We start from the raw sequence: 16,778 nt of genomic DNA on the forward strand, positions 1-16,778 counted from the left end.
TATTACCATTTCACAATCCCACCAACAATATACAGGACGTCCTATCTCACCACAACCTCTCCAATATGTATAATTTACTGTCATTTTAAATTTTGCCACTGCTACTGGACTGAGATGGTATCTCATTGTGGTTTTTATTTGCATCTCTCTTATTGCCAGTGATTTGGAGCTTTTCTTCATGTGTTTGTTGGTCATAGCAATATTTCCCTCTGTGAAAATTCTTCCCATGTTTTTTTTTGCCCATTTTGTGATTGTGTTATCATTCTTTTTGTTATGGAGGCCCTGGAGGATAATGTAAACTTTTGACATAAAATGCTTGTCTGAAATGGTATTACCAAATGTTTTTTCACAGTCAGGTTTTCTTTCCACTCTGTTGGAAAAGTTTTTGATATGCACAGGGATTTAATCTTTTGAAGATCCCATTCATCAATTTGGGCGTTTCTGGTTGTATTTGACAGTCTCTTTATCCTATAGACTAGGCTGTCTAAGCTTGATCCTAGTTTGTCATTGACTAATTTTATGGTTTGGGGCAAGAGCACTTCTTATATGTAAGGATGGTGAAACTTCATCTCACATAGTTTGGGCATCTTGTCGGAAGAGGCCAGAAAAAGGATATTGTCCTGGGAAAGGGAGAGGGTCAGCAAAAGAGAGGAAGATCCTCGATGAGACAGATTGACACAGAGACTACAACAATGGGCTTGAGCATGAGGGAGATTGGTGAAGGATAAGGCAAGGTCATATGGTTCATACGGTTGCGATGAGATGTGGTTGCCTGGATGGTACCTAACATCAAAAAGGCATGAATACCAGGGATTTTCTTGAAACGAATTGCTCATGATGTGAATACAATGTATGTTTTCTACCAACCAATTAAAGTATTTCAGTTCAAATACTTGAGAAAAGCAGTTATTTATGTACTTAAAATTTGCCAAATTCCCATAATGTGACAGGCATTGTTCTACATTTTAGATCATTTGATGATACTTTAAAATGCCACTAGTCTCTATTTGATCTTGTAGCTCAGCTACGCTTAGAAAATGACAGCCTTCTTTTTTTTTATACTGTGATGAATTCTATTCATTACTGAATATTAGGATACGTTGTGATTTTTTTTTTTTAGATTTCCGCATAGTTTTGTCTAGTAAAAATTGTGTCTAGTAAATACTCTCATTGCTGTGGAGTGTTTACCAACTCATAGCTGACCCTCCACTGTGTCCCAGAGCTGTAAATCGCACCAATGAGATTGGCCATCCTGCTCTGGAGAGCTGCTGTTGAATAGCCTTAGGGTCAGACACACAACTCCTTACAAACTAAGCCACCAGAGCGCCTTTGTCCATTATAGAGCTGCTCTAAAAATCAACCTACTGACTCATTTCTACAAAAGAGATACCATATCTGAAAAAATTCTAGTGAGAACAGAGGAGACAGGCAGGAGGAAATTAAGAAGGAAATAATGTAGAACATTGTCTAGACAGAAAACAAGTTCTCTAATAAATGATCTGCTCAGATTAAATGAGAAAAGACCTACAACATGGCTCCTTAGGAACTCGGGGGCAGGGAAAGCAGGAAGAGGGGCAAGGAAGCCACTAAGATCTTTCAGAATGAAAGAAGACAACATAAAAGATAAATAATCAAAATGGAATTGCTCTTCTTGAGACCAATACTGTAAGATAGAGAACAGTGATACAGTGCCTTGAAAATCTTAAAGACATTTTTTCTAATCTGGAGTTTAATAGCCAACCTCCCATTTAAGTAGATGGTTGGACCAAAGATAATTTTAGATATATAAGATGTTGAAAACTTGCATTCTATCTTAGGAAGTTACCAAGAAAAAAAAAAGAAAGAAACTGAAAACACTCCCACCTAAAAGAGGAAATATTCATTGAATAAGAAAGAATAAACCAGGAAAGAAGACGCAGGTAATAGAAAATTCATCACAGGAAAATAGAAATTGAGGGAAAGACAGTGGGCTCCAAAACAAGCAAAAAGTTATAATTATATCTCATTTTAAAAATAGTTTCTCCTTACCAGTGTTTTTGGTTGGTTGGTTGTTTTTTTTTTTTTGGGGGGGGGGTTAAAAAAACCCAACCCATCAAAGCTAAGATAGGAAACCTCAAACCCAATAGAAAGAAGCACCAAAGGTATAAACAGGCAGTTCTGAGAAAATGAAAGGTGAATGTCTCTTACGAACATAAAAAAGGAACTCAACTTCACTCAAAAAGAAAAATAAATTTAAACTACAATGTGTTAGTACTTCTACCTAATCAAATTAGCAGAAAATTAGAAGGATCTGTTAACTGGAAATTAAGCCCATCACTCATCTCCTCAGAGCTCAACACACTAAATCTGGGCAGACTTGGATGGGATTTCTAACAACCTCAAAAGAAATTTTGAATAAACACCAAACACCTAAACAACAACAACAACAAAAGTAGTCTATTCTTAAGTCACTCTTTCAAACACATGTGTTTTGTTGTTGTTGAGTTCCAACATAGAGGGCGGGGGGAATTATAGAATACAATAAAATATAGCAAAAATCATAATTTCCTTTGTAGAAAAAGACATTTCTATTTCTTAGCTAAAGCCCCGAAATCAAACCCACTACCACTGAGTTGAGTCAAACTTATAGCAATCCTTCATCAGATTTTGGACGCTGTAAAGCCATGTGGGAGAAGACTGCCCGGTTTCTTTTCTTCCTATAGACTTGCTGGGTTTGAATTGCCAGTTCTTAGCAGTCCAACTCATTAAATACTACACCACCAAGGCTCCTTTATAATTAGTTAAAATAATACAATTTTTTAAAGTTGTCTGTGTGGTGGGTAATGAAATTTAAAAACATTTTCAATAGAAAATGGATTTCTAAATCAACTTATAGAAGATTAAAAAAATCAGTGTTTAGTACTAAATCTAACTATAAATAACTAAAAAGGAAAAAGTGGTGTCTTCTATTCTGGTTTTGCTTCAATATCTATGACTTCTGTTCCTTGCCTTTTGGAGAAAACATTACATTGTAAGGCTGCCGTCTCTTTGAACAGGGATAGGGATCAAGATCTTCCTTAATGTAATCTCTCTGCACACAAGTCTGAGTAGAAGGAAAACCAACTTCCCAGAAATTCTCTGGTGTGTTGGGTGAAATGTAGCAGAACAGGTGTCTTGAGCAGGAAGCCAACTTCTTTTTATTTCTTCTGCTGGGACATCTGCATGATAAATTTCACGTTCCTTACAAGTGTGTACAAGCAGGTTTTTTCTCTCTTCTTTTTTCCGAACCACCTCAATATGAGGAAAATTTTGTATGCTAGTCTCCCTTTCACCATCCTTAAAATATGGCCTCACAAGTGTTTTCTGTTTGGTTTTATCATGTTTGTCATCATTACTGTTTGGCTGGTTTGTGACAGCAGACGATTCCTCATCTTCATCTGCTCCTTGGGGAAAATTATCTGCCAAACAGGATTCATATTCTTCGTGTGTTGTCTGATCAAACATATCTTCCAAACTATCTCATTACATTTTCTTTCTTCATTTGGGCTTTTTTTCATCTTTCTGCTTTTGCCTCTTCATCTTTAAAAGCATAGTTTCACTGACCAACATACAGTCCATGTCCATAGTCTCTCCACCTCTTAATCTTAACTGCCATCTTTGGCATCTATTACTGTAATGTCCATTTTCTATTGAGAAAGGTCTGCTTCTGGATTCATACTCCACTGGACGTTTTCAAAAAATACTTCTTGATTGCTTTGTAGAGACTTTGTTTTGGCAATTCTACATGGATTTAACTGACGTCAGTTCACAGGATTGACCTGGTTTTCACTTTTTTCAGCTCATGAGACATAGTAGCAACCTTCATGTCCTCAAAGTTTCTCAGGTTCTGAACTTTCATGTGGCTGTAGAAGGATTTTGAAGACAGTGTTTTCTTCTTTAATTTGAAGTGATGTTTTACTATCTGGAGATGATTTACAAAGGCCCAAAGGCCCAGAGGATACTGTCCTGTAATTAGGGGTCCTCTAGGGACTCTCTGGCTAGCACACAGGTCCCACTCAAGAATTTTTGAACTCTTTGGAATGGGTTTCAGAGTCTCATGAAGGGTCACCCAGCTTAACCTGTTTTTAGAGATCTCACTTCCTTGGTTTTTCTCTTGACGTAAGTAGCTGAAAATCGGTCTGACAGATCCAGAGGTTTATCCATCACATAGTCCCCACCGACAGCTGAAACATTATCCTTTGGAAAAGGAAATACATTTTCTTTATCAAACACAGCTTTGGGGCAGCTTACTTCATGTTCACTTTCTTCCTCAGTTTTCTTCCTTTTGGGTGTTCTGCTTCCCAGTGGTTTCAGTGGCATTAAATGTTTATCAGTCACCGCATCTTTAATATGCTAATTACTACCCTGTGCATCCATGGATTCACTTACACTTTTATTTACAAGCATCTGCTTATTAGAACTCGACTGGCCAATGATCATCTTTATTTTAGACCCAAGATTCTGATGTGTGAAAAGGCCACTATCTTCAGACTTTGATTTTGTTTTTTCTGGTCTAGAATTAGATGTGTTGTCAAAAGGGGCTATTTTCAGTTGTTTTCTTTCCCCTACCTCCAGTAAAGAAGGGGATAAGCTTGTATTCAAACCTAAACTATTCTTCACATCAGGAGTGGCTCCAAATACAGGCGACAATGTCCGAGTGGCCAATTTTTCTTGGTGAGGAGTCTTTGAAACAGTCTGAAAATCTTACAGTATTGCTGCTATTTCTTGTAGATGCCTCAAAAGGCTATATTTTGTCATCTCCTTCTAGACAGCAGTAGAGCTCATCACCAAGAGGACTCATGGGACCTTGAGATTCAGATTCTTCCTGAACATTAAGTCCAAGTGTTTCAGGAACAACTGTAGCTAAATTAAAAGGTGGTGACTTATCAGGGGAGCTATTGCTTGTTCCATGTGTTTTAGTCATGGGAGATTGACTTTGATTGCTAGTGTCAGTCACTAATATTTCACTTTCCTTAGGACTATGCTGTGGATGAGTCTAAGACCTCTGTTCATTACTCAATTCTTTGCCATCTGTACACACAGAGTGCTCCAATTTACTGCCCATTTGTTCTATGTATGGGACATGAAGGTTCTCCTTTCTTTGAAGTTGGTTAACTCTAGAAAATGAAAGCAGTGATTGGTGAATCTGGAATCACATTTTCCTCGAATTCAAGTTCAGTTGCTTGATGTTGATAATTTTCAATTTTCTGTTGCAGTTGTTTGGAAAACTTTTTATTTTCTTCCTGCAGAGTGTTCTTTTCATTCATAAGCTCTGTGATAAGTTTAAGATTCTTCTGCCAGACGTTTTCAAATTCTTGGGGCTTTTTCCTCATATGCTCTTCAGTCATTGCACAGTGATCACACTATTCTGCTCTTTTTTTTTTTTTAAATTTAGGTTGTTTATTTTTCATTTCAATGAACATCTACAGAGATTTGGGGATTCCATTCATTCATTGTTGCACCCTTCTCCCCGCACAAACCCCTACTATCCTGCTCTTAACCTATCTTCCAAAACTTTAATGTTTTCATGAAGGACTTTTTGTTGCTCTCTCAGTTGTTGATTTTGGGTGAAAAATTCTTCAAGTTTTTGTGCATCTAAAATTCGTTCCTTTTTCATTTTGTCGACTATTACTTGTAAACTTTGAGCTTCTTTATCATGGTACTCTTTAAGTTTTGTCCAAAGTTCCTTAAGAACTTAGAAATATCTGCAGAAGGAGAGCTTCCACAGCTGCTTTCAGAGACACTCACCTTGCTGAGTAAACTTCTCTTTGTAGAATGAGTTATGTTTTTTCTGTTACGATACCTAAGTATGAAATTGTCTATGGAGAGAACAGCGATACAGCTTCCAGGCTCGCCGGGAGGTGCCTCGGGGAGTCCCAGCGGGGAGCTGGAGCGTAGGCCTGGGAAGACGAACTGCTCACTCTACCTCAGTCCTTAAGCACAGGCAGCTGGGCAGCAGGGAAACTCGGCCCCTCAGGGTAGCCCACTCTTTTCCCGGGTGGGGGAAGGGCAGAGGGGCCCAGGCTTGGCTCCCGGACCCGCCTCACCACCAGCCTACCAATAATACAATTTTTTAAAACAGTATACATTTAAGGTTGAAACATTTTTCTCTGAATCTAATAAATTAATGATTGTCGTAAAGGGAAATTAAATTCGTAATTTGCTGTTGTCGTTAGGTGCCATTAGGTCATGTACGACCCATAGAGACCCTATGAATAACAGATCTGAACCCTGTTCTATCGTGTGCCATCTTCACACCACCTGACACACTAGAGCCGTTTCCTGGTATCCAGGGTGTTGTTAGTGGATTCAAGTAACATGAAGTCATTGACAATATCAATTTTTTTCTCCATCTGTCATGATGTTGCCTATTGGTCCAGTGGTGAGAATTTTTGTTTCTTTAATGTTGAGATGCAATCCATATTGATTTTCGATCTTCTTCATCAAGTGTTTCAAGTCCTCCTCACTTTCAGCAAGCAGGGTTGTGTCTGTCATCTGCTTAATGAAGGTTATTGATGAATTTTCCCCCGATCCTGATGTCATATTCTTCTTTATAGATTCCAATTTCGCAAATAATTTGCTCAGCATACAGACTGAATAGATATGGAAAGAGGATAACATCATGAGATGTTCCTTTTTTCATTTTAAACCAAGTGTTCCCTTGCTCTGTTCACACCTCTTGGTCTGGGTATAGGTTTCCCATGAACACAATTAAGTGCTCTGGGATTCCTATTCTTCTCAATATTAGCCATAACTTGTTATGATCCAGACAATCAAATGTCTTTCCATAGTCAATAAAGTACAAATAGATATTCTTCTGTTATTCTGTGCTTTTAGCCAGGATCCATCTGACATCAGCAATGATATTACTGGTGCCACCGACTCTTTTAAATCCTACTTAAACTTCTGGCAGTTTTTTATCTACATACCATTCTAGTTGTTTTTAAATTATTTTCAGCAGTATTTTGTTTGCATATGATATTAATGATATTGTTTGATAGTTTCTACATTGAGTTGGATCATCTTCCTTGGGAATGTAAACAAATGTGTATCTCTTCCAATCAGTTGGCCTGACACTGAAAAATTTCAGCAAGTACCATATGAGTAATGGTAATGAAGGAAGACTAGAAAATATCTAAGGGCAGCACGGGAAGACAAAGCAAAGTATTACAATGAAATGTGCAAGGAACTGGAGTCTGAAAATCAAACGGGCTGTACTCGCTCAGCATTTCCTAAGTTGAAGGAACTAAAGAACAAATTTAAGCCTCGAGTCACAATTCTTAAGGATGCTATGGAAGTATCCAGGAAGTATTAAAAGAAGATGGAAAGACTATACAGAGTCACTATACCAAAAAGAATTGGCTGACACAGAAGAATTTCGAGAAACAACATATGATCAAGAGCAATGGTGATAAAAGAAAAAGTTCAGGCTGCTATGAAGGACTTGGAACAAAACAAAGCCCCAGGAATTGATGAAATACCAATTGACATATTTCAACAAAAAGATAGATGCTGCCCTGGACATGCTCACCAGGTTGTGCCAAGAAATCTGGTGTACAGCAACCTGGCCAATTGACTGGAAGAGATAAATATTTATTCCCATTCCCAAAAAAGGCTACCTGACAGAGTGTGGAAATTATCATCCAATATCACATGCAAACAAAATACTGCTGAATATTATCCAGAAAAAACTAGAACAGTACATTGACAGAGATCTACCAGAAATACAATCTTGGTTTAGAAAAGACATTATCTGGAGGAGACATTATTGCCAATGTCAGATGGATCTTGGCAGAAAGCAGAGTACCAGAGGGATATCTGTGTTTTATTGAGTTTGTAAAAGTATTTGACTGTGTGGATCACAACAAATTGTGGTTAACCTTGAGGAGAATGGGAATCCCAGCTTGTCCTTATACAAAACCTATACTTAGACCAGGAAGCAGTCCTCAGACCAGAGCAGGGAAGCACTGCATGGTTCAAAATCAGCAAGGGAATGGATCAGGGATACATCTTGTCTTTATACCTTTCCAATCTATATGCAGAATAGATCATTCAGGAGGCTGGACTTTATGAGGAGGACTGTGGCATCAGAATTAAAGGAAGACTCATGAACAATCTGCGTTATGCAGATGACACAACTCTGCTTGCTGAAACTGAGGAGGACCTGAAGCACTTCCTGCAGTAGGTCAAGGACTGTAGTCTTCAATATGGATTGAAGCTCAACATTAGGAAGACAAAGATTCTCACCACTGGGCCAATTGGCAGCACCATTATGGATGGAGAAGAGACTGAAATTGTTAACAGTTACAGCTTGCTTTGCTTGCAGTTGGAAATAAAAAGGTGAATTGCATTATGTAAATCTGCTGGCAGGGACCTTTCCAGAATACTGAGAAGCAACGATGTCAGTCTGGAGACTAAGGTGCACCTGATCCAGTCCATGGTCTTCGCAATTATTTGCAATTATATGCATCAGAGAGCTGGATAATGACTAAGGATGATAGGAGAAGAATTGATGTCTTTGACTTGTGGTACTAGAGAAGAGTCTTAAACATGTCATGGGCTGCCAAGGAAAAAAGAAGTCTGTCTTGGAGAGAGTGAAACCAAGTTTCTCCTTGGAGGCCAGGATTTTGAAGCTCCATTTCACATACTTTGGGCATGTGTCCAGGAGAGACCAGTCCTTGAGGAAGGACATCAGGCTTGGAAGTGTGGAGGGACAGCACAGGAGAGGAAGACCCCTAATGAGATGGATTGATACAATATTTAGGGCAAGGGGGGCTAGGTGTGTCAGAGTCAGTGAGACTGGCTTAGGACAGGGCAGGCTTCAGAACTATTGTACATAGGTTTGCTATGAGTCACAGGTGATTTGATGGCATATAGATGGCATATAATAACAATGAAGGAAGAGGATAAAATTGCACTGAAGGCACTAGAAATTGATAGGATACTGATTGACATGTTTCAACAAACAAATGCAGCCCTGGACACACTCACCAGTCTATGCCAGGGAATTTGGAGAACAATGATCTGGCTGACTGATTGGAAGATGTATTTGGTCCTATTGGAAGAAGGAATGACATCCAATTCCTAAACAACCTGCCTATGGAACCTCTATGAACTTTGATAAATGACAATAGTTGCAGAAAGGTTTCAGATCTTTTGTTTATAGGGTTGCTTTGAGTTGTGCTCAACTCAATGGCAATCAACAACAAGAACAATTCCCAAGAAAAGTGATTCAACAGAACTTGACCTTATGTAAGCAATATTTAGTTGTATGTGCTGCAGTCTTCTCACCTGTAAAGTAAGGATAATAATAGAATTTACCTCACAGGATTGCTGCAAGGATTAAAGGAGGTCATTGTAACACAGTGCAGTCAAATAATGAAACTGGCTATTTTTTTTTCCTGGGTAGGAGTTTCTTTTTTAGATTCAAAGCATCCTTTGCTCCCAAATCAGCATGGGGATGCATCACAGAGATCATCCCACTACTGGTGTCACTCAAGTTCAACTTGTGTTCAGTCCTCATAACTTACTTTTTGGAGCTGATCTCAAGGGAAAATTGACCATCAAAAAAATGTTGGATAGGATGTTGGAGATTGGAACTCTCATGCATTGATGGGATTATAAAATGGTACAACCACTCTGGAAGGCAGTTTGATATTTAAAAAATCTCGACATAGAAATCCTATATGACCCAGCTAGTTTACTGCTGGGAATATGCCCTGAGGAAGACAGAAATGAGGCACAAAGATTTATACACCTGTGCTCATAGCAGCATAATTCACAATAGCAGGAAAATGGAAATAGCTCAAATGTCCACCAACAAATGAAAGGATTGGGAAACTGTGGTAAATTCATACTTAACGGAGTAATGGCATCCACTTCCTAAATAACATGCCTCCAGAAACTCTATGAACGTTGATAAATGCCCATAGTTGTAGAGGGGCTTCAGTCCTTTTGTTATGAGTTGTGCTCGACTGGAAGGGCATCATCATCAACAACAACATGCAGCACTAAGGAAGAATGCTTTTTTAAAAACTACACAGACGAGTCTAGAGAGCATTATGCTGAGTGAATGAACTTGGTATCATAAGGACAAATATTGCATAAGACCATTATTGTAAAAATAGAAGGATAACTAAAACAATGTGAATAAAAGTCCAAAGGAGGAAGCAGGGAGGGGCAGAGAGTGGGGAGGGGAGGAAATCACTGGGATAATAGAGTATGAGTGACAGAGGGGGAAGCAGGAAGGAGGAAGGATTAAGGAAAGATCCAATGGGGACCTGAAAAGACAGGTAATATTAGGCATAGATCAATGATGATTAATTTTATAAAACACAATGCACATGAGTGATTGAAATACAACGTAAATGAAGGAATGTGTGAAATGTACATGAATGATATACAATGTATAAGAATTTTGTATGTAAACAAATAGAAAATAAAAATAAAAAGGGGAACTTTCTGGAATTTCAATGCAATATGATGTTCTGAAGCTAGGGGTAAATATTCCTTAGACTTCTGAAGGTGAAGGCACCATCCAGGACATCAGCTCCTAAAGTCCTGGGTTGGGAGGGACTGTGCCATGGACATTATTTCCATCCACCTCCAACCACAGGAATGGATGGATTTGAATTTTATCAGTGGTCTGCAAGCTGACAGCAGGAAGGAAATAACATGTTCTGTGAAAACGTCATGCACCAAAGTAGTTCCAGGACTGGAAACTAAAAGTGTCTAAATTGAAATTCTTACTTGTCTGGATGCCCAGCTTGAGGACAGAGAAATTCAGAGTTGAGAGCACCCCTCAGTCTGATTCAGACTATTCCCAGTGTTGTGTTAACTGTGTAGAAGGCATGAGGAGGCAGAGGTGGTTCTTACTGTGGAATTTTACAGAGGTAATAAACAGCTGGAAACACAAAATGTCAGAATAAAAAGAGACACACTCAGAGCTACAAAGGTTTCTTACTGTGTTTAGAGATTTACAAGTTCAATTTTAGACCCTAAACCAATTCAGTTTTCAAGCAAGATTGTATGCAAAAAATTTGATGACATTATTTTCTGTGTGAATTTATTAAATCACATGTGTTTGAGTAAATCAGCCACTGATCTTATTCAATTTAAAGTATACATTGAATGTCTTCTACGCGCACTTTGACTAGAGAAAAAAACCCTGTAGTCATTAATTTCTTGAGGTTTGGGGGTTCATTTATAACGATGTTTCTAGTCTCTCTTTTAAAAACATGTGCCTTACTTAATATTATTTGAATTTCAAAACATTAAACAGTATGACTAAAAACACATGAAAATATTGGCAAAAAGAACTACTTTGTGTTCTGACTACATACATTACTTTTCTCCCTGCTCTCCCCATCTTCCCAAAATTCTGATGTACTACTCCCACCTCTTTCACCCACCTAATCCAATTGAGACAGCTTCAAAAATCACAACTGTGTCCCCATTACTGATAGGAGTGCTGTTTAATATTCATACTCAAGGCAAGGAAAAGAAGCATGGATAATAAAAAAATCAGATCAGACTTTGAAATGTGCTTTTGTTCTTGCTTCTAAAATGATGTAATTGGTAGAGAATTTGCCTCAAAAAAGAAAGCAATGTATCTTCATAATGAAGCCAGGGTTCCTTGAGCAGGCTCCTTTGTCCCTTAGAAGTGGCAAGTGCTTTATATACAGTAAAAGTTCAATAAACATTTACTAAATGGGTTTTACAGCTCCTCTATTGCATCTCCATCCAATACTGCTGGCTGGCTGGATCAGAGCACAAGCTGAGCTCCAGGAAAAGTGTTTCTAAGAAGGGGGTTAAGTGCATAGACATCAAAGACTTCTGTCTACCAAATGCAGAGCAATAAGAAATAGTGACATGCATACTTAGAACATAAACCACTTGAAAACATTTTCAACAACATCTTATGTGAAAAATAGTTAATCAACTCTTGTTCAGCCAGTAAAATTAGCCTTAAGGATTGTGTTTCTAAATGTTCCGGTTAGGAGGTCTGGGGCAAGTCTGCAGAGAGCTGTACTGTTAACTAAAAGGCAGCATTTCTCTGGTGGTTCAAACTCACTCAGAGGGAGAAAGATGGGTAGTCTCCTCCCATGCAGGAATCCTCTTGAAAATAAAGAGACATTGCAGAGGAGAGGAGGATCCTGGGGAGGGGAAAGGAGGAGTCTGGAGAGAACTAAAGTGATCTTTCTGGCTAGGAAAACTGCTTTTATGTAGTTACTTTTCTTACCTTGCCATAGCAGATCATAGTAGATAATAGAGTTTAAAAGAAGCTTCTCATAATAGAGAAAATAATACATACAATAACGCTCCTTGGAGGCAAAGATTCTGAAGCTCTTTCTGACATACTTTGGGCACATTACAAGGAGGGACCAGTACTTGGGGAAGGACATCATACTTGGAAGTGTGGAGGGACAGCGCAAGACAGGAAGATCCTAGATGAGATGGATTGGCTCAGGGACTGGTGTCAATGGAGGCAGGAGTGTCAGAGACAATAAGGTTGACTCAGTATAAAGCAGGGTTCAGAGCTGTTGTACATAGATAGGGTCACTATGAGCTGCAAGCGACTCGATGGCACATAACAACAACAATAAATTTTAAGCATAAGGCTTCTACTTTTACTTGGAAATGTTTATGCTACAGTCTTCATTCTATGGAAATTTATTGGAAGGGTGGAGGGTCAGTGAAGGAGAGGAAGACCCTCGACCAGGAGGATTGACATGGCAACTGATGTGTGTCTTGTGTGTCTTGGCTCTTGTGTGTCTGGAAGTGTGAGGATGGCACAGGACAAAGCAGGGATCAGATCTTTTGTTCATATGGTTGCTATGAATCATTCTCGACTCAATGTCATCTAACAAAAGTTTATATTGAATAGGATGTTCTTTTAAGTGTAGAATATAGTAGAGTTATTAAAACAAAGAAATACAGAAAAACATATTATTTGCCTTTGTGAAATCTGTATTCTTATGGGAATGTTCTAGAATATTAATAAAAGAAGGAAATAGACTACCTTCAATAGGCTTTGTCTAAGAGTTAACATATGTTAGGATTAAAGACATAAGACTTCATCTATAGCATTTATATCTGAAGTGGTCCTCTTTGAAAACATTATAACATGACCCGAGAATGTAAATCATTGAACTGTTTGATTATATAATTACAAATTAACACAGAGCTATAAAATATATTTCAAAAAGAAAGCACAAAGTAGGGCAATACTTTTAACAAACTTTGAACAAGATCAGTTCGTACAGGGGCCTGAGCGAGTGCCTCCAGCCTGACCACAATCTAGCCCAATGCTCATTCCTGCAAAAGCAAGAGAAACTCTAAAGAGCTACAGCAGAGACAACTCCTCTTTTCCCTGAGGAAACCATGGAGCTGAAAGCCTTTAAACATGCTGAGCAGATTGCCAATTAGATAGAAAAATAGAAAGAGATTCAGGATTTCATGCATATGTACTTGCACCTGCACGTAGCTTCTATCACACCACAGAAGACTAGAGACTTAAAAGGTAGTCATATTTATGATACTTACAACAACTACACAGTGTTTCCTTGCTTTGTTCTGACAACTGCCTTCTGGTCCAAGTATAGGTTTCACATTAGCATAATCAAGTGTTCTGGGATTCCCATTCTTTTCAGAGTTAGCTACAGGTTGTTGTGATCCACACAGTCAAATGCCTTTGCATAGTCAATAAAACACAGATCGACATTCCTCTAGTACTACCTACTTTCAGCCAAGATCCATCTAACATTAGCTACAATATCCATCGTACCATGACTCCTTCTAAACCTAGCATGCATTTCAGGTACTTTTCTGTTGATGTGCTGTTCCAGTCATTTTTGGACAATCTTCAGCAGAATCTTACTTGCATGTGATATTAATGATATTGCTTGATAATTTCCACACTCTGTTGGATCACCTTACTTTGGGATGAGAACAAATATAGATCTCTTCCAGTCAGTTGGCCAAGTGGTTGTCCTCCAGATTTCTTGGTACAACTTGGTGAGCACAGCTAGGACAGCATCTGTTTGTTGAAATATATCAGTTGGTATACCATCAATTCCTGGGGACTTATTTTTTTCCAATTCTTTAAAAGCAGCTTGAACTTCTTCCTTCATCACCATAGGCTCTTGCTCATATGTTGTTTCATGAAATTCTCCTGTGTCTTCCAATTCCTTGAGGTACAGTGAGTATGTATACTTCTTTCCATCTTCTTTTCATACTTCCTGGATCATTTACTATTCTGCCCAAAGCATCCTTAAATATTGCAACTTGAGGTTTGAATTTGTTCTTCAGTTCCTTAAGCTTAAGAAATGCTGAGCAAGTTTGGCCCTTTTGATTTTCAGACTCCAGCTCCTTCCTTCCTTCCTTCCTTTTCTCCTCCTCCTCCTTCTTCTTTTCTCTCTCTCTCTCTCTCTCTCTCTCTCTCTCTCTCTCTCTCTCTTTTCTCCAGCTCCTTTCATATTTCATTGTAACAGAGCAAGGAAACACTGCATGGTTCAAAGCTGAGAAGGGTGTACGCCAGGGATGTGTCCTATCTCCATACCTTTTCAATCTATATGCAGAACAGATTATCTGGGAGGCTGGACTCTATGAGGAGAAGTGTGGCGTCAGGACTGGAGGAAGATTCATCAACAATCTATGTTATGCAGATGACACAACCCTGCTTGCTGAAACTGAGGAGGACCTGACGAGCTTGTTGCAGAAGGTCAAGGACTGCAGCCTTCAATATGGATTGAAGCTCAATATCAAGAAAAAATTATTCTCACCACTGGGCCAATTGGCAGCATCACGACAGATAGTGAAGAGACTGAGATTGTTAACAGCGCTAGTTTGCTTGGCTTCACAATCAACGTTCTTGGGACCAGCAGCCAGGAAATTAAAAGAAGTATTGCAATTGGAAAGTCTGTTGTTAGGGACCTCTCCAAAGTACTGAAAAGCAATGATGTCAGTCTGGAGACTAAGATGCGCCTGATATAGGCCATGGTCTTTGCAGTCATTTGCTATGCATCAGAGAGCTGGACAATGACTAGGGATGATAGAAGAACTGATACCTTTGAGCTGTGGTGTTGGAGAAGAATATTGAATATACCATGGACTACTAAAAAAACAAACAGGTTTGTCCTAGAGAGGGTTAAACCAGGTTGCTCCTTGGAGGCAAGGATTTTGAACCTTTGTGTGACATACTTTGGTCATGTTGCAAGGAGGGACCAGTCCTTGGAGAGGAAAGTCATGCTTGGGAGGGTGGAGGGACAGCGCAAGAGAGGAAGACCCTCGATAAGATGGATTGATTCAATAACTGGGGTAATGGGGGTAGGTGTGTCGGAGACAGTGAGATTGGCACAGGATAGATCAGGGTTTAGGGCTGTTGTGCATAGGGTCGCTATGAGGCGCAGGTGACTCAATGGCACATAACAACAACAACAACAAATATTTCATACAAAAGTACCTACACATAACTTATACCACACTACAGAAGAATATAGATGTAACCAGTGGTCATATTTATATTTCTTCTAGAAAGGTCTCCACTGATCTTAATTCAGAATTTTCTTCAGGTCCTCAGCTGAGATGTACAAAAACATTTTGTGAAACAATTAAAAATGGAAACTGTTAAAGATAGCCAATCAGAATGGGAGGAACAAATAAGGTATAGTGTTCTTTCTTTCAATAGAGTGGCTCGGGAATAATGAGTGAATATCTATTTAATAGCTCTGGGGACTTTGTGAGTAGGTAATTTGCACGGCCAACCCAAAAGCATGCAGTTCAAATCCACTAGCTGCTCTGCAGGAAAAGTTAATATAACTTACAACCTTGGAAAACCGTCCAGACGGTCAGCTCAGAGGAGTCAATTCCAGTCTGAAACCCATTTGTAAAATGAGGCAGTGGCTAGCTGAGATAATGTTATATGCCTAACACCACCTGGCATATGTGTTGTTGTTGATTGCCGTTGAGTCGGGCATAACCCATAGCGACTCTATGAAAAAAAGACCTAACACCTTTCCATAACTGTCGTCTTTTCACTAAGTTCATAGAATTTCCAGAGGCATGTGGTTTAGGAAGTGGATGCCATTCCTGCTTCCAAATCTGTTTTTAAATTGGGAGCTCCACCAAACACTGTCCAGATTGAGAAGCCAATCTGGTATTTGATACTCCAACGGCACAAGGTTCAACATCACAGCAACCCAGGTTACTTCATACTGCAAAGAGTGATGTACAAAGCGGAAGAGTGTTTCTCCAGATATAACAGCACTAGTTTCACGTAGCAATTGTTAAGTGTCGTCAAGTCGAATACAACTGAAAGTTTTGCACAAAAGACCTAAACTCTGTTCTATGACTAACATCATTGCTGTACAGAACTTTGCTCTATAACTACCATCATTTCTGTACATTTAAAGAGTTTAGAAAGTTTGTAGAGTATCCAGAGGCATCTAGTTTTAGGAAGTGGAAGCTACTCCTACTTCCCAACATAAATCAATCTAGAAACTCATCCAAACACTGTACATAATGGGTAACCATTATGGTATTTGACAAGACTATGGAACACTGTGCAGCATCACAGCAACATCAAGTGGCATATGTTATGTTGTTGTTGTTATGTGCCGTTGAGTCGCTTGTGACTCATAGCGACCCTATGTACAACAGCCCTAAACTCTGCTCTGTTTTGTGCCAATCGCACTGTCTCTGACACTCCCATCCCGATAACCCCAGTCACCGAATCAATCCACCTCATAGAGGGCCTTCCC

At 39.1% G+C, this 16,778-nt stretch overlaps 1 pseudogene; it reads right to left on the reverse strand.

Moving 5' to 3' along the window:
- Window positions 1–2,968: 2,968 nt before the first annotated feature.
- Window positions 2,969–9,374, reverse strand: LOC102857654 (annotated as a pseudogene).
- Window positions 9,375–16,778: the final 7,404 nt, after the last annotated feature.

The sequence above is a fragment of the Elephantulus edwardii genome, unplaced genomic scaffold (genome assembly GCF_000299155.1).
Source record: "Elephantulus edwardii isolate Elephantulus edwardi_28Jun2011 unplaced genomic scaffold, EleEdw1.0 scaffold00058, whole genome shotgun sequence".
NCBI lineage: Eukaryota > Metazoa > Chordata > Mammalia > Macroscelidea > Macroscelididae > Elephantulus > Elephantulus edwardii.